This window comes from Helicoverpa armigera, chromosome 20, assembly GCF_030705265.1.
Source record: "Helicoverpa armigera isolate CAAS_96S chromosome 20, ASM3070526v1, whole genome shotgun sequence".
Classification (NCBI taxonomy): domain Eukaryota; kingdom Metazoa; phylum Arthropoda; class Insecta; order Lepidoptera; family Noctuidae; genus Helicoverpa; species Helicoverpa armigera.
This window is the reverse complement of record NC_087139.1, coordinates 1468531-1494497: the sequence shown is the minus strand read 5'-3', so window position 1 is coordinate 1494497 and position 25967 is coordinate 1468531. Positions and strand designations below refer to the sequence as shown.

Here is a 25967-nt window from a genome sequence, read left to right as displayed (position 1 = left end):
CCGGTATATGCCTGTTTCCTGGATCTCTCCAAAGCCTTCGACCTTGTGTCATATGATGTGCTTTGGAGAAAGCTGGGGGACAGGAATGTGCCAAACGAGCTCCTTAGGCTATTGCAGTATTGGTATGCTAACCAAACAAATAATGTAAAGTGGTCTAACAAATTATCTAATACATATAGGTTAGAATGCGGTGTAAGGCAGGGAGGGCTAACGTCTCCTAGGCTTTTTAATGCCTATATAAATGACCTCATAGACGAGCTCAGTAGCATGCGTGTTGGCTGTTCGGTTGGTGGTGTAAACATCAACAGCATCAGCTATGCAGACGATATGGTGCTGCTGGGCCCGACTCCAGGTTCTATTGCATCAATGCTGAAAGTCTGCGAGAGCTATGCAGCTAAGCATGGTCTCGTGTATAATGCGAAAAAATGTGAGTACATGATTTTTAAGGCCGCTTGTCACGTTTACCGTGTGGACGGTTTAGATTTTAAATTAAACCCCACATTGTGAACATAAAAATTTATTTCCAAGGTCGCGATTCGAATGCCCGTCAGCAAAATTAATTTTGTTATATGGAGGCAAGGCGCGCTAGCACTGTCCTGGCTTCACGTGGAGAGATGTCCGGTGATGACGCTCAGCCGAGGAGGCGCTTCAGGGTGGACGACCCGCAGATGGTGATGCAGTATGGTAGAGGGTAGGTAATCGGTGCACGGTGCCTCTCGGTGCCTGTCGACGTTCGGCCAACGGATCAGCCGTGGCCCGGAGTTTAAGCCGAACTTTGAACCCGAACTTTGGACCCTGGAATTTACGTCCATTCAAATAAATGTCCATTTCTGATTGTCCTCCTCTGACTGTGTTTGCCGCGGAAACAGGAAGCAGAAGCTCAGTGCGCTTAAGGCGAATGTGTGCAAATTCACAGTCAGAATCGGAGTTTACAGAGAACAGCTGAAATGTAATTTTTATATAAAATGTATAAAACATATAAAAAAAATAAGATGCAGGGATAAGCAAATGAAAAGAATAACCCTGACTGCTTATGATGATGAAAAAGGCTACAAATGATGCGACAATGTGCAAAGCAAGAAAAGATGAAATCTGCAAGTCATTTGCCAACGGTCACCCAATAGGTGGGTGGTAGCAATTACACGAATTGTTCAACACTTACCCAATACGGGGAGATACACTGATTCTACAATACAGAGAATAAGTTAAACGAAGTTTGAAAAATATATTTTCAGAATTATAAAATAAAACCGTTAAGACCACGATTAACGTCACGCACTAAGGACTGGCAAAAGTGAGTACTTGTAAGGAGCGCGTGAACGTGTGTCTTCTGTGATGATATTTTAAAAATGGTCGGTTCGCTAAAGCAACTAACCGAACTCCCGGAACACGCCCGTGAATGAGTAGCGAACGAATCCGATTTGCATTGGTACAGCAGTCCAGGTAAAAGAATCGAAACCATATCACAATGACGTGGAGTCGAATTTGGCTCAACTTGCCGTTGCACCGATACAGATAATGACTACGTACTGTTTGGTTTTTAAGTTTTAACTAAGTTACAATTTTTTACTTCTAGACCCAAGTTGTTATAATAATATGAATTTGAAAATACGTTAATCAGTTTAGTAAAAGAAATAAATAATACTTAATTAACGAAACAAATAATTGTACGCGTTTCTAAACGCAACCGTAGGTAGACATTACATTTATTTATTTATTTTTCTACCCACCTTATATTAATATTTTGATTAAAAACAAAAGGCAAGTATTTTAAAACGTTGACATTAACGTACAACGTTACAATACCCCCGCGCACAGTCAAGGATTTTGTTATTTCTCTAAAAAAATGACAAAATCCGCATGTTCTCGAACTAAGTTGCTAAACTATTTGTTTATTCTTCCAAAATACACCCATTCATACATCTCTCAAACACACTCCAGCAGCAGTTACTCTTAGTATCTATTAAAATAACTGACGCACAATTGCATACTGTTATAAGTGCCAGTATTCTTATTTACTTGACACTTTACAAATAGAAGTTCCAAGTGAAGGTGGAAAAGTAAGCGAGAGGGAACTAAAATAATAAATAAATTATGATAAAAGATAACTTGAAGAAAAAAAAAATACTGAATAGTTAAAATTGATGAACAAAAAAAAATATTATCTATTGCAGACAAATAATTTTAAGTCTTTTATGTGCCAAGATCCTAAGTTTTTACCTGACATGTCCTGCAGCACATAAACTAAGGGAGACTTCTTTTCAATTATTTTAGCTTTAATAAATTTCGGTGCTAACTTTTTCGAAAACCGATTTGCCTTATCACTTAAAAAGTAAGCGCGCTTCATGACTATGTCTCCAACGTTAAATTCGGCAAACTTGCGTCTCAAATTATAATGTGAAGTATTCTTTACATGGGCTTGCCATAATCTAGCCTGCACAGTATCAAAGGTACTTGCCAAACAACCAAGGTTTTCTGCGTAAATATCACGTGGCAAAAAGAGTATTTCATTGCCAAGGTCATTGTCAATATAGTGAGACCCGCAAGAAACAAGTTCACGGCCGAAAACTAAAAATGATGGCGTAAAACCTGTGGCTTCGTTTACAGAGTTGTTGATGGCAAACTGTACTTCGGGAATAAATAAGTCCCATGATCTGTGGTCATCATTTACGTATGTGGATAAACAAGTTATAATAGTTCTATTATACCTTTCTACTAAATTTACCTGAGGGGTGTATTTAGGTGTAAAGTAAATGTTCGGTATTCTATATTTTTGAAATAATGCATCAGTCACCTTCCCAGTAAACTGTGTACCATTATCCATTAATACGGTTTGAGGTATGCCGTGCACTAAAAATACTGACTCTTCTAAAATTTTTGTAACTATTTCGGCAGTTGCTTTTTTAATTGGGAAAATCAAACAAAATTTCGAAAAACAACAAGTTATAACTAATATGTAGTTATTCTGCTTTTTTGTAGTAGGAAGAGGTCCCATTAGATCTATAGAGATCATTTGAAATGGTCGTGAACATTGTTTAGGACGACCCATTTCTCCTAAATGCTGATGATTCTGGGCTTTGTAGGCTAAGCACTTATCACAAGTACTAATAAATTTAACAACGTCTTTATACATGCCTGGCCAGTAATAACGTAACGCAAGACGGCGGTAAGTTTTAAAAATGCCCATATGTCCTGCTTTAGGCTCGGAATGATTTTCGTGAATTATGGGCTCGCGAAATTCAGTAGGAACGACCTCCTTCCACGAGAATTCAGAAGTCATTTCATGCTTATTTTTAGAAAGCCGGAACAGTTTATTATTTTTAATAATAAAGTTTGCAAATTTTGAAGGGTCATTTAGGCAACCGTGGTAAATACTTTTGTACCAAGGGTCTTTAGTGTCCACATAAGAATAAGTGGAAGAACCAATGGCACTAACTGGTACGCTCCTAGACAAAGCGTCGGGAATGACGTTGTCTACGCCACGTCGGTGCTTAATAACGAAGTTGAAGGCTGATAAACGTACGCCCCATCGTGCCAGTCGACCAGTAGGGTTACTTAACGACAAGAACCATTTGAGCGCGCTGTGGTCGGTATAGACAGTAAACTGTTGTCCGTTTTCAATATAGCAACGCCAATGCTCAAGAGCGGTAATGACAGCTAACGTTTCGCGCTCGGTTATGCTGTAGTTCTTCTCGGCAGCAGTCAATGACTTACTCATGTAGGCAATTGGATGTTCTTTGCCATCTATTGACTGAGTAAGCATTGCGCCGACACCGTAACTACTAGCATCCGTATGTACTTCAAACGGCTTAGAGTAATCTGGACATGAAAGTACTGGGGCAGAAACTAAACACTCCTTGAGTTTTTGGAATGCAGAGTCAGCTTCTGGAGTCCATTTGAAGGGAGGAGTGCCCTTTTTGGAGGAAGTCAACTTATTTAAGGGCCCCGCTATAGTGCTGAAGTTCGGAACGAAACGTCTGTACCATGTGGCAGTGCCGAGAAAACGTTTGAGGTCCTTCCGACTTTTAGGCGTCGGATAATTGAGTATAGCCTCAACCTTGGCTGGATCTGTACGTAGCCCAGTGCTATCGACCACGTAACCGAGGTATTTGAGCTGTGACCTGAAGAAATTGCACTTTTCGAGGTTAATAGTTAAGTTAGCCTGTTTTAACTTGTCTAAAACGCGCAAAAGTAGTGTCATGTGACTATTGAAGTCCTCAGAAATGATGATGACGTCATCCAAATATGCGAAGACTTTTAGGCCAAACTCGGAAAACAAAAGGTCAACGAGTCTCTGTTGAGTAGCCGGTGCATTTGTCAAGCCAAAAGCAGTACGCTTGAAACAAAAGGTGCCCCTGCCAGGAACGTAAAACGCTGTCTTCTCACGGTCTTCAGCAGCGATAGGTATTTGCCAGAAAGCCTTGGATAGGTCTAAACTTGATAAATAGCGCGCGTCTCGTAAATTGTCTAAAATCTCCGATATGTAAGGGAGATTATAGGCATCGCGCTTAGTCACCGAATTAAGTTTGCGACTATCAAGGCAAAACCGAGGCTGGCCGTTCTTTTTATTTACGATCAGAACAGGAGATGACCATGCGCTCTCGCAAGGCTCGATTACGTCGAGTGAAAGCATTTCATCCACCTGTTCAATCAAAATACGCTGCTTCTCCGGTGACAGTCGGTAGTACCGTTGACGAATCGGTGCTGCGTTACCCGTCTCAATGCGGTGCTGGATAAGACTCGTTACGCCCAAACCCTTGCGATGAAAAGAAATGTCTTCGAACTGTTTGATGACACTATCCGCCAGTTTCTTTTGTGGCTCATCAAGATTAGTATAGCCTTGTATGAAGGAATGTTGAGGAGTATCTAATGAGCAATTAATGTCATTAAACATTGTAACGCTACCAGTATATTTTGGACATATCTTAAATTTACGCCAAAAATCTATGCCCAAAATCAGGTTCCTTTTAATATCGGGAATGACATGTGCCTTCAAAATGTGAAATTGATTCTCGAATTTTATTGGTAAATTAATATAACCTAAACTATTTAAATTTTGACCTCCTGCTGCCGTTACTGTAATGCAATCGTTTTCAATAAGTGGCAAGCCATAATCTTTAAGTATGTTATGAGCACTGTTGCCTATAATGGTTACCGCGGAACCGGAATCTAGAAGACCCGAGACGGTAAGATCGTTAATTAGAACAGATACATAAGGCCTATCATCACAGTCTCCTTTATCCTCGAGAACCGTGTAGATGTTATACGATTTAAAAAATAACCTAAGTGTTTGTAACCAATCCTGCCACTCTTGGTTATCAAATTTATTATTTGCACGGTTCTCTGTAATTAGTTTTTTTCCTTATTAACATCCTTGCTGCAGTTTGGACAATCAGGAGCTTTCACGCCCTCACGACCACAAGAAAAACATACTACCACATCCTTGCTTGTACACTGCCTTAGATTATGTGTGTTATTACGACAACGTGGGCAGTAGCGCATTTTAGAACTAGTATTATGTTTAGGATTAGGGTTAGAATTAGGATTAGGAGTACCGACTGCATGAACATATTTAGCTGTAGAATTATTATTACCTTTGTTATTATTATAAATATTTTGATTATTATTTTGCCTATTGTTATTGTGAAAATTTTTACCATATGTGTTATTATTATTAAATTTAGAATAATGCTTACTATTAGATTGTCCTGAATATGCTAACTCAGGAGCTAAGGTATTCGAGGACGGTTTAGGGGGTTCCTTAAATTGAGAAAATCGTGACTGGATATTTTCATAATTCCGACACAAGGTTCGCAATTCGTCAATGGAATTTATTTCCGAAACAGAAGCAAGGATATTCGCGTAGATTGGACGAATATTGTGAAGGATTATCTCCAATTTATCTTCCTCTGACACCTTCTTTGAAAGTCGCGAAAAGAGTCCAGACATAATAGATAAATAAATCACGATATTTTCAGTCTCACCCTGTGTACGAGTCCGTATCTCTGTAAGCAGTCTGTAGTCATAATCAGACTCATCGAAATCACGTCTCAACGCCAGTGTAAGATCGTTCCAACTCGAAATCGTATCCCTGACACTTCTGTACCAATGCAATGCTTCGCCGATAAATATCTCTGTAGCGTTAGATAATATTTTATTATAAGAAATATTTTTAGCCTGACACAATTCTTCACAACGTTGAATAAATGCACGCACGCAAGACTTGCCATCATATCTTATCTTCGAAAATTTGTTAATGTTGCCTTCACAAGTGACGGAAACATTAACAGGTGTCGCAGTAAGAACGGATGAGCAGTCCGTACTAGTGGTAGCTAGAGGGTCCACAGCAGAATCATTAAGCGAATTAAGCTTTGCAGAAGTGCTCTTGAAAAGGCCAACACATTGGTCGTAAGTCTCCTCTAATTTGTCATCAAATGCAATACGATTAAGACGGTGATAAACATGGTTAAGTAAATTTTGACTCCGTAACAATGTGTTTTTATCTATTGAAGTAGATTCTAAATTATTGTTAACCCTTTCAAGAACATCCAAAACTCCTTTAAGGTCGACTGATGAATCGAACGGACTAGTGAGGATGTCTTCCGAAGGAAACAATGGCCCACACTTAGCAATTTGTTTGCGCAACTCCTGCACTGTAGTAGCTGGAGATTCACCCCTAATAGAGACTTCGTACTCAAGCTCAGCCTTTTGAAGCGACATAAACTTAACTGGATAAGCCATAGCGAAGAAAGATTGAATAAAAAAAAATTAAGCGAAAAGTGATTGGGTGAATGTTGAACAACTCAATAACGTGAAAAAACAATTAGAAATCAAAAAAAAATACTCCGTCTGTTACAATTTTTAAATTTAACTAAGTAACGTCTTGGTTGTTTTTCCACGGAGAAGAATGTTAATGAAAATAAGCGTGAGACAAAAAACAAAAAAAATTGCAACCAAAAAAAAAAATTGCAACAAAAAAATAAAAAAAAACAAAGCAAATTTCGTAACTAATGTGTACGCACATTAAATACACAAACAAATTTATTTTTAATAAAAGAGACAAATAATGTTGCCAACTGTAATAGTAATTTGCAATACATACATTTATGATTGTACCGTTTATATAAAAAAATAAGGTGTTAAAAAAAATTTTTGTTAAAAAAATAATAATGAAGTATTAATTTACACTGTCGACTGTACTGAAGATGTAATAAAATTAACTTGTAGTAACCAAAAAACAAAAAAAAAAAAAAATTAAAATTAAGTGTTCACCAAATTATGCCGTTGATAGTACTTTATGCAAGAAATTCGAAGCAAAATTTTATTTAAGAAACAGTGGGTAATTTACAATAACTATAATGACGGCTAAAAAAAACTTTGAAAAAACAAAATTAACGGCCAATTGTACTAGTGTGTGTCAAGTTTAGGACTGTGACTGCACTTTGATAATATCAATCATTGATTAATATTTAAAATGTTACATATTACAAAACAAATGTGACGTACACCTTAGTTACTATGCAACCAAAAGAAAAAAAACGTTTCACAAAACTAAAAAACATAAAGAACGCACACAAAACACCAAAAAGCACTACTACCTCCATAGAACAAAAAAAAAAATTACTGACCATTATATAAACCACGAAAAGGGCGCCAATGTCACGTTTACCGTGTGGACGGTTTAGATTTTAAATTAAACCCCACATTGTGAACATAAAAATTTATTTCCAAGGTCGCGATTCGAATGCCCGTCAGCAAAATTAATTTTGTTATATGGAGGCAAGGCGCGCTAGCACTGTCCTGGCTTCACGTGGAGAGATGTCCGGTGATGACGCTCAGCCGAGGAGGCGCTTCAGGGTGGACGACCCGCAGATGGTGATGCAGTATGGTAGAGGGTAGGTAATCGGTGCACGGTGCCTCTCGGTGCCTGTCGACGTTCGGCCAACGGATCAGCCGTGGCCCGGAGTTTAAGCCGAACTTTGAACCCGAACTTTGGACCCTGGAATTTACGTCCATTCAAATAAATGTCCATTTCTGATTGTCCTCCTCTGACTGTGTTTGCCGCGGAAACAGGAAGCAGAAGCTCAGTGCGCTTAAGGCGAATGTGTGCAAATTCACAGTCAGAATCGGAGTTTACAGAGAACAGCTGAAATGTAATTTTTATATAAAATGTATAAAACATATAAAAAAAATAAGATGCAGGGATAAGCAAATGAAAAGAATAACCCTGACTGCTTATGATGATGAAAAAGGCTACAAATGATGCGACAATGTGCAAAGCAAGAAAAGATGAAATCTGCAAGTCATTTGCCAACGGTCACCCAATAGGTGGGTGGTAGCAATTACACGAATTGTTCAACACTTACCCAATACGGGGAGATACACTGATTCTACAATACAGAGAATAAGTTAAACGAAGTTTGAAAAATATATTTTCAGAATTATAAAATAAAACCGTTAAGACCACGATTAACGTCACGCACTAAGGACTGGCAAAAGTGAGTACTTGTAAGGAGCGCGTGAACGTGTGTCTTCTGTGATGATATTTTAAAAATGGTCGGTTCGCTAAAGCAACTAACCGAACTCCCGGAACACGCCCGTGAATGAGTAGCGAACGAATCCGATTTGCATTGGTACAGCAGTCCAGGTAAAAGAATCGAAACCATATCACAATGACGTGGAGTCGAATTTGGCTCAACTTGCCGTTGCACCGATACAGATAATGACTACGTACTGTTTGGTTTTTAAGTTTTAACTAAGTTACAATTTTTTACTTCTAGACCCAAGTTGTTATAATAATATGAATTTGAAAATACGTTAATCAGTTTAGTAAAAGAAATAAATAATACTTAATTAACGAAACAAATAATTGTACGCGTTTCTAAACGCAACCGTAGGTAGACATTACATTTATTTATTTATTTTTCTACCCACCTTATATTAATATTTTGATTAAAAACAAAAGGCAAGTATTTTAAAACGTTGACATTAACGTACAACGTTACACGCTGGTAAATGCCCTGATCAGATACCCATTTTTACCATGAATGGCATGAACATAAAAAGAACAAATAGCTTCAGATATCTCGAGCATATACTTACAGACGACCTTAAAGATAATGCAGACGTTGAAAGGGAGCGTAGGGCGCTGGCGGTCCGAGGTAATATGTTGGCACGTAGATTTCACCGTTGTACCGATCAGGTTAAAACTACGCTGTTTAAAGCGTACTGTCAAGGTCTGTACACGGGGGGTCTATGGATCAGCTGTACCAAAAGATCGCTGGATGCCCTGCGTGTCCAATATAATAATATTTTTAGGATGATGTTGGGATTACCCCGCTTCTGTAGTGCGTCGGAAATGTTTGCGGAAAATCGAACCGATGACTTTTACGCCTTAATAAGAAAAAAAACGGCATCAATAATAACTAGGATTCGGGCTAGTAACAACAGAATCCTAAAAACAGTGGCGGAGAATCTGTACTCTCCTATCTTTAGGCATTTTGTGAAGTTGGTAGTGAGGATAGCGTGAGGGTAAATTTGTGTACTTATGTTTAACTACTAACAATAATTTTAAGTTGTGTTTTTACTAACAAAATGGACTGTGTATTGTCTGATAAATAAAGATTATATTAACCAAAGCTTGAAAAAGTATTCGAGTATTTGAAAAAAATTCAAACATATTTCATGCTTTTATAATTAAAAATTGACTACTACCTAATTAGCTCTTAATTCATTGCATAATTTATTTGTTCGATATTCATAACTAGCCAAAGTTACATAACATTTCATAATAGAAATTGGTAGCAAACTCTAAACAACCACAGAATCGATAATTCCAAACTCAAACCAATAATGAGTGGATACCGCAAAACCTGGAACACCACACTGTATAACATTGCGCTTATTTATCATTCGTATAGGACCATACTAACATGATTTATTTTTCGTCATCACTAATATACAGGAATGAATTTTAAGCAGTGCACAATAAAAAACTGGTGGTCCAGAATCATTAACAGAACATACATCTGCATCATCAGTATTTTTTTTTTTCATTCTTTTGTCCGCCGTTGTTACGCGCTTGGAGCAGCGCTCACTGTAAACCGGTTTCGCGTTGCCGCCGTGCCTACTATGACGACTGTGGCCGTACGATCGGTTACAAAATAAACATCTTTCGATATCAATAACTTTTCTTTTTTGAACTAAAACACGACAAAATAAAAATATACGTATCTATTAAACTTATTTAACTATAAGTTGACAAAGTTTGCGCATTGGATAGCATACATTCCTGTATACCTAATAACTCTGTCTGTTACGCTTTCACGTGTAAACCACTGAACTGATTTTAATAAAATTTGGTACAGAAATAGAGTTGACCTTGAGAAAGAACATAGGATAGTTTTTATCCCGCGCTTTTGAATAATTCTCTTGGAAACGCGATATAACCGAATTCTACGAGGGCGATGCCGCGGGCGGAATCTAGTATGAGAATATGTCACAGGTGTGATCTTTGGCAGTCGCGACAGGCAGTTAAACACCATAATCTGACATTCGACCTGATAATTTCTTACGTCTGCGATGCGATCATAATCTGTCATTTTTTTAAGACAAGTGTTAAACTGACGTTTAAAAGTTTTTGTGGTACTACGGTTAATTTTTTACACCGAATACATTATTACACACGACGTAGTGGCCTAGTGGGCAAAGAACCAACCTCTCGAGTATGAGGGCGCGGGTTCGATTCCAGGTCAGGCAAGTACCAATGCAACTTTCTAAGGTTGTATGTACTTTCTAAGTATATCTTAGACACCAATGACTGTGTTTCGGATGGCACGTTAAACTGTAGGTCCCGGCTGTCATTGAACATCCTTGACAGTCGTTACGGGTAGTCAGAAGCCAGTAAGTCTGACACCAGTCTAACCAAGGGGTATTGGGTTGCCCGGGTAACTGGGTTGAGGGGGTCAGATAGGGCAGTCGCTCCTTGTAAAGCACTGGTACTCAGCTACATCCGGTTAGACTGGAAGCCGACCCCAACAAAGTTTGGGAAAAAGGCTCGGAAGATGACATTATTACACAGTTCAAGAATAATATTTCTAAAAAAGGCCAATTGAATCAACCCTGAAAGCATGTTATTAATCCGACTGTAGAATCATATAGATTGTACTAAGAAGTGCATAGTTAAAATTTTCTACCAAGAAAAGAAAAGACTTTCTACCAAGAATCATGAATTCTAGGGTTGAGCTAATATCAGAAATTTCTGAATTCCATACTAGAGATTAAATCTAGTTCTGAGTAGTTAAATATCACTATTATACAAATGGACTTCAAAGTATAGCTAAAATAAATAAATGCAGAAGGCTGATTAAATCTGAATTAAAATACCGTTAGCTCATTTGATGATTTCCCATCAAAAAGGGGGTTTACGGCATTACAAATTATTCTTAGAGTAAAAGAAACATGCCGTCAATAATTGGACCACGAATATAAGGTTAATAGAAAACCACATTGGCATTGCACTCGAACCCAAAAAGGCCTGAACTACCAACATATTCCCACACAAAACGAAAATTTAGATAAATTTTCTAGTACCTTCCTTTGAAGATAGTCGATACAGGCTTCTGAAACGATGCGACAGTACAACGTGGCAATCTGTTAATGGACACCATAGATCTAAGCACGCCACGATATGGCAAACACTCTCTAGGGAAATGTGGGCGTTTAAAAATATTGTACCGTCTGGTCACGAAAAAATTGTGACGAATTTTTTGTCACTTTTTTTGTGGGTTGTGATTTTTGTAATTTGAGTGCGTAGGTGTTGTGAATTTGGTTCCATTTTTGTGACAGTAATTTATATTATTTATTTAAGAAGGCGAAACCAGTAAAAAATCAAGCAATTTAGGCGTAACATAATACACTTTCGTAATAGATACCAAAAATAGATTTGATGTTATCTAGCAAAACGGGGGTGTCTACTTACGCGTTACATCTCTAGCCTAATTATTTGAAAAAAATAAAAAAAACATCAAAGTTAAGTTTAGTAAAAAAGCAACAATCATAGTGTCACAATAAAGTCAATAAACACAAAGTTAGCCTTCCATAAAAACTGAAATCTCTGCAATTAATTCACGCACAAAACCAAGCTTTTAATCACGTGCTAATTTAAAGCTTTAAATGCCACAAAAGCACAATTCCAATTCAAAAATAAACATGACACTACAAACTGTAACGAGAAACAAACAAACAAAAAGAAACATGTTTGAAAATATTGTCTCGCGCATCTAACTGGTCTATTTTACTTAGTACTTTGTCACTTAAAAGCGGATCACACACTGATGATCCGTTTTTACGTTTTTTGTACAAAAACGTGGTACATTGATATATTAAAAGAAAACCAACTGATAAAGTGACCCCACTTCTCCAGTTTTAATACTACGATATTTTTTGATGGCACTCACTTTTCTATCAGAACAAAATAAATGTAACTACCTACTCAGTAAAAATACATGTTTCCGTATCATCAGACAATTCTAACTACATATTTTTTATGTACTTTTTTAATCCACCATTTGGTTTTATGTTGTTCCATAAACACTTCAAGTACCACAGAATTTCAACTCTCAATCAATAACGGTTCACAAAACACACAGACAGACGAACGATAATGGAGTATCGTAAGCACCTGTCAACCACAGAGCCTTTAAAAACATAGTTCTACAAACACAGATGCTAGTGTGGGATACACCTTACTACTTTATCACTATAAGTGGACCAAACGGGCCTGTGGACTTACTACAGATATTTATAGTGCCAACCCTCACACTACCAGACTAAAAAGTCGACCGACAGTTGACCTAATGTACGACAATATTTTTTTTAAAGACAATCTGGATTCCAATCAAAGTTTTCAGTCAGTCTAATACCTGATCTATGTAATGTGCGTAGCACGTAAATGTCGGTCCTGCGCCTGATCTCTTTCCGGTCGTGTCGGATTGCCGTCCCATCAGGCTATGAGAGTGAAGGAATAGTGAGTGCACCTGTGCCTGCGCAAATGCTTGTGCACTATAATATGTCCTGCGCATTTGGCTAAACTTCTTATATGAGAACAGCCTTCGTAGCCGATAATCGTCTAGAAGGACATTATCATCTCTACTGTAGGGATAAATATATATCTTCGTACTGATTTATGAGCCCAAACAAACTGTCGGCCGATTAAAAGTTTGCAGTCTGCGGGTACTGTAAGAGCCGCCGTACACGGACTGCTTCAAGCAGTTGAGACCGACTGCTTAAAGCCGCGACCGCGCAGTGAACTATAGTCATTCATTCGCTGCCGTACACACGACTGCTCGAGCAGTCGCGACCGCTTCAAGCCGTCAACTGCATGATGAAATTCCATCGTGCCGTCGACCGCTCGCGAGCGGTTGCGAGGCGTACACCGACTGCTCGAGCCGTTGACTGCGCTAGAGCAGTCGACAGCTCTCCGACTTCCCTCTCCCCCCCGCCCTTTGCGGCCTCGCGGCGTCTGTTTTCTCATTTGACTGCTCGAGCAGTTGGGTCGTAGCTCGAGCAGTCAACAACCGACAGCTCAAGCAGTCGACGCCGACCGCTCGAGCGGTCCGTGTATTTCACTCAGCCGCTAACTGCTCGAGCAGTCCGTGTACGGCGGCCCTAAGTAGACCAAACGGCCTGTGGAGTTACTTCAGCTATTTATAGTGCCGATTTAGAGATCGCGAGCCGACAACGCAGCTGAATTACAGTGGAAGCACAATGGTTTTGTTACAAAGAATGCCTTTGAGTCTTGGGGAATATAGTGTAATGCAGTTTTTCTATAGTGTTGAATTTGTACCGTTAAATTGGTAATTTATTTATACAGTTATTTGTGTTGTTGCAACCAGTCACCACGACATTTTAGTCAGAAATCGTCACATGAAGCATGATGAAAGTAGTCCATACTTTCCCAATGTTTTATTAAAGGCCGACATTATATAGTGTTACTTATTTATTTAACAATTTATGTACACTGTGAAAATATAAAAGAAGTATATGTAGCACAAAATAGTACAAAGGTACTGCTTATTTCTAAATCGAAATCTGTTCCAGCAGACCCGTAGTAGGAGAGTTTGAATAAAGAGAAGTAGATAGACTGTGTAAAAGGACATAGTAAAGATATATAAATTATACACATATATATAAAGCAAAAGATAATACATACATACAAAAATACATATTTTATAAAATGACTCTATGAAGAAGAGGAGGACAAATAGTAGCTTTTTAGCTTTTGTTACATGTTTTTAGTCACAGAAAAGGGTATGATAAAATAACATTAACACGAAAAAAAATCCCCTAAACCGATTAATTTTCACCATCACCACATATTTTGGCAAAACACACATCTTCAACTATAACCTTATCGTATACCAAAGCCTGTAGTCCAGGCATAGTTCAGTGAGAGTCAGACCACGGCACTGACACAAGTTTCACCAACTAACTACGAATAAACACATTACTTCGAGTCTTCGAGTTTGACACTCACAAATTAGCTAGTTGTTCGTGATGCGTGCTATCTGAATAGTCAGGTGGACACTCGCGTAGTTTGGGTAAGCTGGAATGTATGAAACTGGTGTAGATACTGGATTCTTAGTGCAGTGTTTTGTTTCTTTATTAATCAACTAGCTGTTTTTCACGATTTCGCCAGCATACCTAGAGAATCACTTCCCCGGTACAGGGATATATGCGTCTCATTTACATAGGAATATTCACAAACCCATATGACAAAACTTAAGAATATAACCCTAGAATCATAAAATCCTTTAGGTTAAGTAAATAATATCTGACATAGCATTTTTATACTGCCACATCCCATCGTACATACAAGTTATTACAACAGTAAAATAACGAGAAACAAATAACTGGACACCACAACGAATACCTGCTGTCAAAAACAAAACAAAACAGAAACAATTCACTTCAAAAAAATTGCCTGAAATCCGTCAAAACAAAATCATGGGCGGTAAACTCAAACAGGGACATCAAACTTCCTGACTACCCTCCCCAAACAGCTCTAAGATACGTCATAAAACACTGCATTCATAATTCCGACATTCCTCAGGGACGCAAAAGTTGTTTACGAGTTACAAAAGAAAAAAGGAACCAACGCACTTAGAATTAACTGAATTATGAATGAGTTAGCCCTTGATTTTATATTCTGTTACATCTTTAGGGACTGATATTGTATAATATTTTACCGTTTACCTATTGGGTTTGAACAAAGAGGTATGGGGTGCTTAGAAATCCTATATCTTTGGAGCCGATCTTTGTGCTCGGGACGGCAAAGGTACCGTTCTGTAAGTACTAGCTGAGATTTATGTGTAATAAGATGTGCACTCAAGTGTTTTTGGTCCTTCGAGGCGTACATAGACTGAGGTTAATTTTCAAGTATCTCTGTGTTAAAGTATATAATAATGTGTCTGACCAGCTGCGATAAGTTTAGTACCTAAGCTACTCGATAATCTACACTTTTACTATAATCATAAAGTAAATGATGACGACCCAAAAGAGTTAGGGAGGTGTAAAACTGACATATTTTATCAAATTTTCACGTTTTCGTACAAAAATATTTTAATATTCGTTTTTGTACATGAAACACCTTACCTACAATAAACACAAGCCTCTATGTTGTACTCGTTACCATAGGTTTTTCTAGAAAATAATCTAAAATTTTCAATGGAATAAAAACCTCCCCTGAAACTATAAAACCATATTGCAAATCTGAATTGATTTGCAATATCACATTACACGATTGATCCGTTCCACGTAATAATTTCCAATGAAACGCAATTTTAATTACATCCTATATTTTTTGTTGCTGCTTAAATTCAATAGAGTTGTTTGTTTGAAACCAACTTTTGTACTGATAAAATATGACCATTAATAAAATTTATCTCTATTTGTAAATTGGTTTGTTACATGCTTAATTTTAAATTCTGATATGATGTTTCTTCGTTCTTTATTGTTTAAATTTTGACCTTGCAGTGTGGTTTTTAAACATTATCATAATTATTTCCTACGATGTTCTTACAGTGAAGCAATTTTGTTGTATAGAGAGAAAACTAACGTTGAAAAGAGTCTATTAGAACTGTAGCGAACCAACTAAAGATTAGTCTAGACAAACAATAAAACTAAGTTAATGAAACTAAGTGAAAAGAATCACACAACTTGAATAATTAAGAAACTTTACCTTGATTTAGGCGATTTACTAGTATTATATAGGAACAAATCACTAACAGACATAAAATAAACTTGTAAAAGAAAATACACACATCTGAATTGAGAACCTTCCTTTTTGGGAAGTCGGTCAAAAATATGTATAGTTTGTTAACAAAAGTTTTTTTTATAGGTTTGCTTTTATTTGCCAATTAGGTGACTTTTTACTCATCGGACAACTGGTTAAGGGTTTTCTATTGATACAAAGTGTAGATACATAAAGGAACGCTGAAATGTTCAGATCTAAAACTAAAACTACAAATTTTGCGTTTTCATTTATCTTGGATGGATATAGAGCTTATAGAGGAAGGAGGCTATATGCGTTGAGTTTGATTATGATCATAAATCCTATTTTAATTATTTTCACCCTAAAAGTTCAACAAACAAAAGGCGTTACATTTCACACCTAATCACCAATAAGGTCAAACAAAACAAAGACAATTTGACCTTCCGAAAAACTATTCTTATCGTTCATTAACCTCCCAATCTATCAATATTAATAAAAGCTCCTTTGTTTGACTGTATATATAAAATAGAAGCTTCAATTACTACAGGACGTTGGACGCCCACGCTCGATGGTAATCAATTCGAGATTAGGCTTGGGATATATTATTATTTTGTGTTAATTGCTAGTAATTATAATGGTAGAAAAATAGCTTTTAGGATAATTATTAGGGTAACGTTTTTGTTATAATCTTTGAGTTTATATTTGTTACTAAGCTGGTAAATATTGTCGATTTTTTTTTCTGTAAACTAAGTTTCATCAGCATGTTGCTGAGTTGCTGACGACAGTGTGTTGCAGAATTGATAGTGGCAGTTGACAAGTTCACACTTGACCCAACATATTCGTTGCTCATCAACAATGTTGATTCTTCTTCTTTAGTCGGTCCCTCACTCGTTGAGGATCGTGACCCCATCTCCTACGCCGACTATTAGCTGATTAATAATGTTGATTAACTGTTGCTTTATACATGTTTTCTACGAATACGAAGTTTTCTTTAGCTACTGGCAATAATATGAGTGATGATTCTTTTACATGAATTAAGTTTGAAACTGAACTTCAAAAACTGTGCGACTAATTGATTATTTTATATTTTTGGATAATTAGCCATTTCTCGAAGGTTTAACCATGTCCTTATCAAATTATAGGTAACCATCAAAAAAATGTCGTTCTAAGATTTAAACCAATATGCACATATTACACCTACACTATACACTATACACGGAAAGAGGCCCAAATTATTCCTCTCCCAAAGAAATGTAATCCCACATCCTTCTCCGAATATCGCCCTATTTCCATATTACCATTCCTTTCCAAAGTCCTAGAACGTCTCATTCATAACCAGCTAAGCTCATTCCTATCCAAGAATAGACTTCTCAATCCTTTTCAATCCGGTTTCCGTCCTGGTCATAGTACTGTAACAGCCTTGGTAAATATTACGGATGACATCAGACTGGGCATGGAAGGTGGAAAGTTAACGGTTCTTGCACTGCTGGATTTCAGCAATGCATTTAATACCGTTGACTTTGATATTTTGCTTGCCATTCTTCGCTCTCTTAACATATCTCCAACGGTCATTGATTGGTTTCATAGTTACCTGTACGGGCGCCGGCAACGTATTCGTATTGAAGATAAATATTCTTCATGGTGTGAAACGACTGCTGGTGTGCCGCAGGGTGGCGTGCTGTCCCCATTACTCTTCGCTATATTCATTAATTCAATTTCTTATAAACTACTTTCTTCCTATCACCTTTATGCAGATGATCTTCAGATTTATTCACAGGCTCCACTAGATCAATTAACAGAAGCTATTGAGACAGTAAATAAAGATCTTAATGAAATAGCTCAGTGGAGTAGGAGTTATGGACTAAGCGTAAATCCATTAAAAACCCAGCTCATTGTTATCGGTAGTTCACGGATGGTGTCAAGAATTGACTGGTTTCGTCTCCCGCAAGTCATTTTTGATGGCGTCCAAATACCCTTCAGTAAGAAGGTTAAGAACTTGGGGATATACATGGACTGCAGTATGTCTTGGGATTCACAGATGCAGGAAACCAGTAGGCGGTTATTTGCTTCTGCAGGATCACTGAGACGGCTGCGGAACTTTCTACCCACTGCCACGAAAATTGCGCTTGCACAATCTCTCTTACTTCCTATCCTTGACTATGCCGATGCCAGCTATCTTGACCTCAGAGTGGACCAACTAGATAAACTTGAGCGACTTCAAAATGTTTGTATAAGATTCATATTTGGTTTGCGCAAGTATGATCATGTTTCAGAATTTCGCACTAAACTCAAGTGGCTTCCTATACGACTTCGTCGGAATGCTCATATACTTTCTTTGCTCTATTGTATTCTCTTCCACCCTACAACACCTTCTTATCTTAAAGAACGCTTTGAGTTCGTATGTGACACCACTCACGGTCTCTAAGGTCATCAGAGAACTTAAAACTGAAGATGCCGGTGCATTCCACGTCTTTTTATGACAAATCGTTTGTTGTTCAGGCAACTCGTCTGTGGAATGCACTGCCGGTGACTATCAGGCGCGCACAGTCTCTTGCTGTCTTCAAGAGTATGGTGAAGAATCATTACCTAGCTCTGTAATGCTGCTTCTCCTTCTTATGCATTTCTATTTTTGTTTTGTATTACTTTCTTTATATATGTGTATGTATTGTTTATTTGATTTCTTTGATATAAATAATAAAATAATATTTTTTGTACGCTAAGTATACTACCCGTAATGTATTTCTTTACAGATCGACTCCATCCAAAGGTTGTCTGGAAGAGATCACATTTAGTGATAAGACCGCCTATTGTACTCGTTTACTACTTGTTTGTTATGTCCTTCTGTTTGTTTGTTATTAGTGTACAATAAAGAATATTCTATCTATTCTATCTATCTATACACCATTTTGTATAAAACCTTGGACACATAGTTACACACGCATTTACTTATATTAGTAAGTACAATAAACATAACGTGTAATGTAGCCCCGGCCTAAAGGCTAACTATTAAACTAAGTGCTTTCTTATGTCTGTTCACTAAATCAGGAAAGTAAATCCACTACATTACTGTAAGTATTATTACAGGACTTGATGAAAATGATAACATGAGTGGGAACATTTTATTCGGAAATTATTTTTGTGTAGCTATCTACTCGTATAGATTTTTGTCCATTCTTTATGTATTTGTAAATGTACTAATGTATTAAAATCACATTATAATAAATTGATGAATGTTTCATCACTGTTAGGCTCAGTTTTAAGTTAACGTTTGTTTCCATAGGTTTTTCAGACAAAGCATTATAAAATACTAATCCCAAGGGAACTACTTCTCGCATTAGGACAAAAACCTATTCTTTCTCAGGCTTTCTTCTCTAGGCTATCAGTACAAATACCGTATAATATTTTTCAGTATTTTTACGTGAAAGCATACAGACAGACAGAGTGCTTTTGCATTTATAATGAATTATTTTCTCTCTAAAAATAAAGACTTTTAAGCAGACAGCTACGTGATGCTAAATATTTCAACAATTTTACAAAAATAGCGTCACAAAATGTAAACAGATTACATAAAAATTCAAACAGGCCATTTTTAAAACGCAATAAAGTTAATGTACAGACTCCATTAATGTTTAATACTCGTTTCTAAAAATATGTGTTTGCACTGCAATCTGCTAAATTGCCTAAATTCTTAAAAATGATATTAAAATGAGGTCGGTTATTTTTCAGGTGAACAGTTCAATTTGCATTATTTAACAGTTTATGTAATCTTGACAGTTTGATAAAATAAATTACTTCTGCGAATTATTTCACATCGGCAGGGAACTACCTCCCGCATCTGGATGAAAAAAGCTATGCTAAACATCTCAATCGGTTCAGCCGTTTTAGTGTGAAAGAGTAACTTTAACACTCATTTTTATATGTATCTGAAGGGCCACTTAAAATAGTTTGTACTTAGTAGCAATGTTACAATTCTACGTCAGAAGCTGTCTTGCGGATTTAAGAAAAATCTGACACAATTGCTTGTTAGGTGATTAAACTTGTAGCACTCAATAAGAAGAAGAATACTTACACTACGGAGCGCTACTTTTACAGGGAATTTGCCTTCATCTCCGCTAGTCATTTTGTTCTGTATGACTCGAACCAGATCATTACTTCCTCACACACAGATAGATAGACCCACACGTAAGACAACATGAACTAGTAACAATAATTACTGTGTTGACGTCACATAGAGCCGTGACCGCTAACTGAGATACAAGGTTCCAATTGCCTTGTATGTAGAACTACTGATAACCGCAGGTGATAACATAGGGACCCTATATATAGACTTGTTGACCTCTTGAACTTTTTAATCTTAATAAATAATACGTCCAAGGCCGATTTTGGTAACGGCGGTTATTCTCGTACAAGGAGATCATCATCAGCCAGTTGCGCAGGATATATTGCTGCACATGCATTTGCGCAGACACAGGAGCACTCACTATTCTTTCACTCTTTTAATCCGGTATCTCTGGTTACCGATGAACTATCAGTAACTAACTGACAGTTCATCTGAAACCAGAGAAACTGTCAGTTAGTTACTGGTAGTTAATGCTACCTACGTGCCAGGTAAAGGCTCCTTATATTTTCTGGCAGATATTTTTGCCCGTGTTTAGTAGCTTCGTTTTATCTGTCAGATAAGTTTCTGATAGGCTATTAGAGACTTTGTCTGTCAAAACTACGCAATAGATTTAAATGAAACATGTCAGTAATATACATAGCTATAAGTACATCACAATAATATAAAGGCTACTTTCACTGACGGAAGTTAGCAGTAAAATACAGTTAGTAAATTCGGACGCATTTATTTGAGAGATATTCCGAGAATTCGGTTTCACAGTTGACGCTAAAATTAGCCAAAGTCACTCAAAGTTTCTTAGAACTTAAACTACGAGCTTCTCTTTGAAAGGCTACTTGGTGATAGTTTTTAAGATGTATCTGTCAATTTGTACTAAGGTTTTGCCGGCGGTTTCACCCGCTTCTCGTACCTCATACGTACCGATAAGGCACCTCATTAGATTACGCAGAAGGAGACTGCGTTAACTGATTCGAAAGAGTTTATAAAAATTGCTTTTCTTGCGATCTTCGATCACAGCCTCAATCTCAGAAAGTCATCATCTGCCTAGCCTTTTCCCAACCATGTTGCCGTTGGCTTCCAGTCTAACTGGATGTAGCTATGTACCAGTGTTTTACAAGCAACGACTGCTTTCAATCTCAGAAAGTAATAGTCCAATTTAGACAATTATTAATGTGATTCAGCATTCGAGTACAGGGAGAAGTTTTATCGGAACGCGGTAGAACGACGAGAAACAGTCAGTAATAAATAAAAATACTGTTCCTACCACCCAAAATATAAAACACCTAACACATCTAAACTATAAAGTACTTCCAGACCCTCAGTATTCATAGCCAATAGAAGTAAATTCACAGGCCATAGTTTGTTACAATCCTTTCATAATAACAAATGATTTATAATAGTTCGCGACGTTTTTACGACGCCCCTGTGAGAGACACAGGTAAGTTTTCAGTAACTACGTGATACTGTCTGGCTCTGTTTTTAGAATTTGAATGACCTTTTTGTGTTTAGATATTGGGTGTTTTATGTTTTATTTTTTTGGGTGTTTACTTGTTTACCAGGCGTTGTAAACCTGGACATAATACTGTCATTGTAACAGCACATATTATGATAAGAATAAAAATTCATATTACGATTAATATAGTTGTACGAAGTTTCAAGCAAGCAGTCAAAAGCAGAATGGAACTTTACTAGTTTCAGTTATTTTTAATCAGTTGAACATAGTACGTTCTATGGAGCAGGAACAACATGTTCTTCAAGCATTTTTTATGAGAGATCAGCACATTTAGTGTATATAAAAGCAAATAAATGCAATTACAATAGGTATTGATTCGAAAAAACCGTAGTCTCATGGAGCTGTTGAACATATTTTACAATTCTTCTACTTATTATAAACTGTATCGTAAAGAATACCAACTTTAACTCACAGTTCCTCCACAACACCAGACATACAAACAACAATAATTACAAACAAACAAACAAACCAACAAACAGACATACAGAAACAAAACTTGTACAAGATAAGCCTGCGGCCTATTTATTCCAGGAGCCAGACAATAGCCACAGGTATCAGTACTATTACTTAGAACCTCAGAGACACTTTAGATCTAAACTTAATCATAACTTGTAAAATCTCTAAGGCTTCACTTGCTATACGAATTCAGACTCTATGCTGAAGCAATAGGGAGTAATATTGGGTTTGCAGTAGTGTATGTCATTAATTGTTTCGTCTAGAATTTTCCATAGTTTTGAGACTAGGTTTGTGATTTGTTGTTGATTTCTGAATTGGGTTTGTTTGTTTGGATTTACATTATATTTTGGTATTTTAATTGTCGGTGTCTGTGTTTTCATAGACATCTATTTTTTTTCTCTCATTCGTTTCTTGAATAAAAATGTTTTTTCTTACGAAAGCTAGTGAGTGATTCTTGGGTGTGTAAATTTACATGCACATTGTCTTTGTACATGACTCGGCGACATGACCACTACTGAGCACTTACGCATACTAAAATACTGTGAATGTACGTACACACATAATTATGACTCACTCGCTTTAGTGAGATAGATATTCACACCTTATATACTAACAGTGAGGGGAGGCATTTTGGTCAATCTTGGACCTATAAGTCTGAAATCTTGACCCGCCTCACCAGAATAACTAAGCCGCCTTTGTATAAACTGACTTAGCTCTGTATTAACTCAATATAATCCTCTTGTAATCATAATGGCCATAGTATTACCTAGTTCAGCATTTCATTGTACTAGCTGTTTTTCATGGTTTCTTTGACTGCCCCAGGCCACTAATTCCACAGACTGTTAAAAAGGTAAGAACCTCAGAAATTCAAGAGGCTTAAGCTAAATTATCTGTGTACCAAACACTTAAATCAGTCCAGTAGCTATGGCATAAGTCTGACAGAGTTAGTTAGTTTCGCATTTATAATATTAGTAGGATTAGTAAAAAGAGTATTTTACCTAACAAATAATATTCCATTCCAAGACAAAATAGACGACCGATGAAGGCCCGAGTGGTCCTCAAAAAGCGACTAATGTCTAGCTTATCGCTACTTGAAAGGTTAAACTGCTGTGAATGGGATATGCTTGTCACTGTCTGCCATTGATAGACGGCCATTGAATGGCAATCTTTAGTCCGTCTTATCTCGTGATCTTAGAGTGCTATGATATTTGAATCTTTTGCTATTGTTATAATATGTCTACAATGTTTTTGCAGTAACTGTGGTTTGGATATTTTTTGTATATGTTGATGAAGTATGTTCTTTTAAAAGGATTTGGTGACTAGTTCTTGCAAATAAAGAAAAGTGTCATTGTTTCAAGGTTAATTTCTACGTACTCGTATAGAAATAGCGCAGAACTGTATTACCGTAATTTAAAAGTTCAATCAATTTAAATGAAATTACTCTGCTTTTAGACCTCTGAAAAATAGCTAGTTTTAGATATTTATTTTTTACCGTCAAAATCTTATTTACAACTGTAAAAAAAATTAAATCGACTACTTAATACGTCATTATGTTTTAAAGTCTAAAATAAAAATAGCAAACGGTGCTTGATTCCCACGCTCTATAAATATATCTTCAGTTTCAAGCGATTCATTTATAATTAACTGAAAAATATAGTTCTTATTTTACTTCAACGCCCACCAAGAGTATGTGTAATTATGTACACAAGCCTAAAGATTTTTTTTATCTACATACATTTTTTTTGTCAGCCCATAGTTTGTTTGGGCTCATAATCAATTGAATCAGTCAAAAACACATTATAAAAATCAGGTATTTAGCAGTATCAGACCGCCTAAAAACTTTGATTGTAATAAAGATTCCCAGTACAAAAAAAATTGCCAATAGTCAACTGTCGGCCGAATATTTAGTCTGCAGTGTTTTCTTACCCGCAATTCAGAACAAGGATTGGCTCTTACAAACATCTGAACTTAGATGATTTTAACACCAACGTTTGAGTCATCTTTTTTCTTTCAATTACACTTTCTACAAACGCATTTAAAAACTCAAATTAATTCCATGGTAAAAGTACTTTTTACTTTTACTTTTTTACAAATACTACTTTTTATAAATTATTATTAAACAAACATAATCTTTTATATCTAAGAAGTTTTTAATTGAAGTTTCATTCCAAGAACAGATATTAGTTAACTTGAAATTACGAGGAATTACTATAAAATATTTTTCAAAAACACCGAATGCTAAGTAATAAGAAGCTTACCTGAATTATTCAGCTTCAGAAAAAATATTATCCTCACTAATTAATATAAATGACGAAGTAACTCTCTGTATGTTTGTCATGCATGCTATCCAAAATTACTAAGCCGAATTACATGAAATTTTGCACACCGATAGTTGAGACCCTAAGAAAAGACAAAAGCTACTTTTTATCCGAATACGGAATGCGAATGGAACCGCGGGGAACAGATCATTCAACCTTCTTTTATCTTTATGTAAAAAAAAATATGTATCTATATAATTATTCTCTAACAAATGAATAAAATATAATAATAATATATATATATATTTTCTTATATTATCACAAGGCAAAATGTATCCGCAATATTATAAATCTGTAGAGTTTCCCTTGTTCTAGCTGTTTTTCCTTATTGAACAAGAAAATAACGTAGAAATCTGACCAAGTTCAAAGAATTTGTGAGCTTAGGGCGGGAACTGGGTTGTCGATAAATTCCTATCGATACGTATTGATTAGGCAAATACGAATGATTGATGACGGAAATGTTAATTTAAAATCAATAATTAGTTAATTATAGAGCGTGTTTCCAAGTATAAAATACAAGATTAAGCTTAATTAATTTTCCTTCTATTTTGATATCCTCAATCTGTTTACGACATCTCATCAAAATCACGCTTTCCTCTCAAAAGGCGAACTGAAAGAAATACCGCCAACGCGACAAAGCCACAATATATCACATTTTTAATAAGAATTTCATACGATTCGTCATTATATATTATTCTCCATACATAGTCCTGGATATATATAAAGAATTTTCCTTATATTGCTTTAGTAAATATCTCTTATTTACCTCAAAAGATTTCATCCGCACTCACACAACACTAGTTCACAATCACTTCACTATCCGTACGTTTGTGTTTACGCACACATACACACAACTGTATTGCAACGATTCTCACACTTATTACATGCAATAATGCGTAATTTTTATTCAACAGAATTGTAATTCGTGCGGTCGGAGTGCGACGTAGCGTGTGCTACGAGCTACGCGCGGGCTACGACTGGCGTAGACCCCACCCCGCGCCGCCGCTACGTCCCGTAGGCGCTACGAATCGCTGGGGATTATTTTAATATTATTTTTTTTTTGTTTTGAATTGTTTTGCTGATTCAAATTCTGATCCATTTATTTGTTTTCTGAATTTGATTTTTTATTTTAAAATCGCTCAAAAATAGAATAAAAGCTGCTATTTATTTTGTCAATCGGGTCGAAAGATTGATATTTAAAGGGGGGATAAATTCAAGGTCGAATAGGATGACCTTGAGATAATTTACCATCTTTGCATAATTTATGGAGCGCAGTTAACCCAGCAACGG

At 36.6% G+C, this 25967-nt stretch overlaps 1 protein-coding gene across 1 annotated transcript in view; it reads right to left on the bottom strand.

Moving 5' to 3' along the window:
* Positions 1–25660, bottom strand: part of LOC110382677 (hemicentin-2) — a 317734-nt gene extending 292074 nt beyond the window's left edge. Inside the window, exon 1 of the mRNA XM_064039711.1 lies at positions 25444–25660. The gene's annotated coding sequence lies outside the window, so the exon portion shown is untranslated. The remainder of the gene's footprint in view (positions 1–25443) is intronic.
* Between the last annotated feature and the right edge of the window lie 307 nt (positions 25661–25967).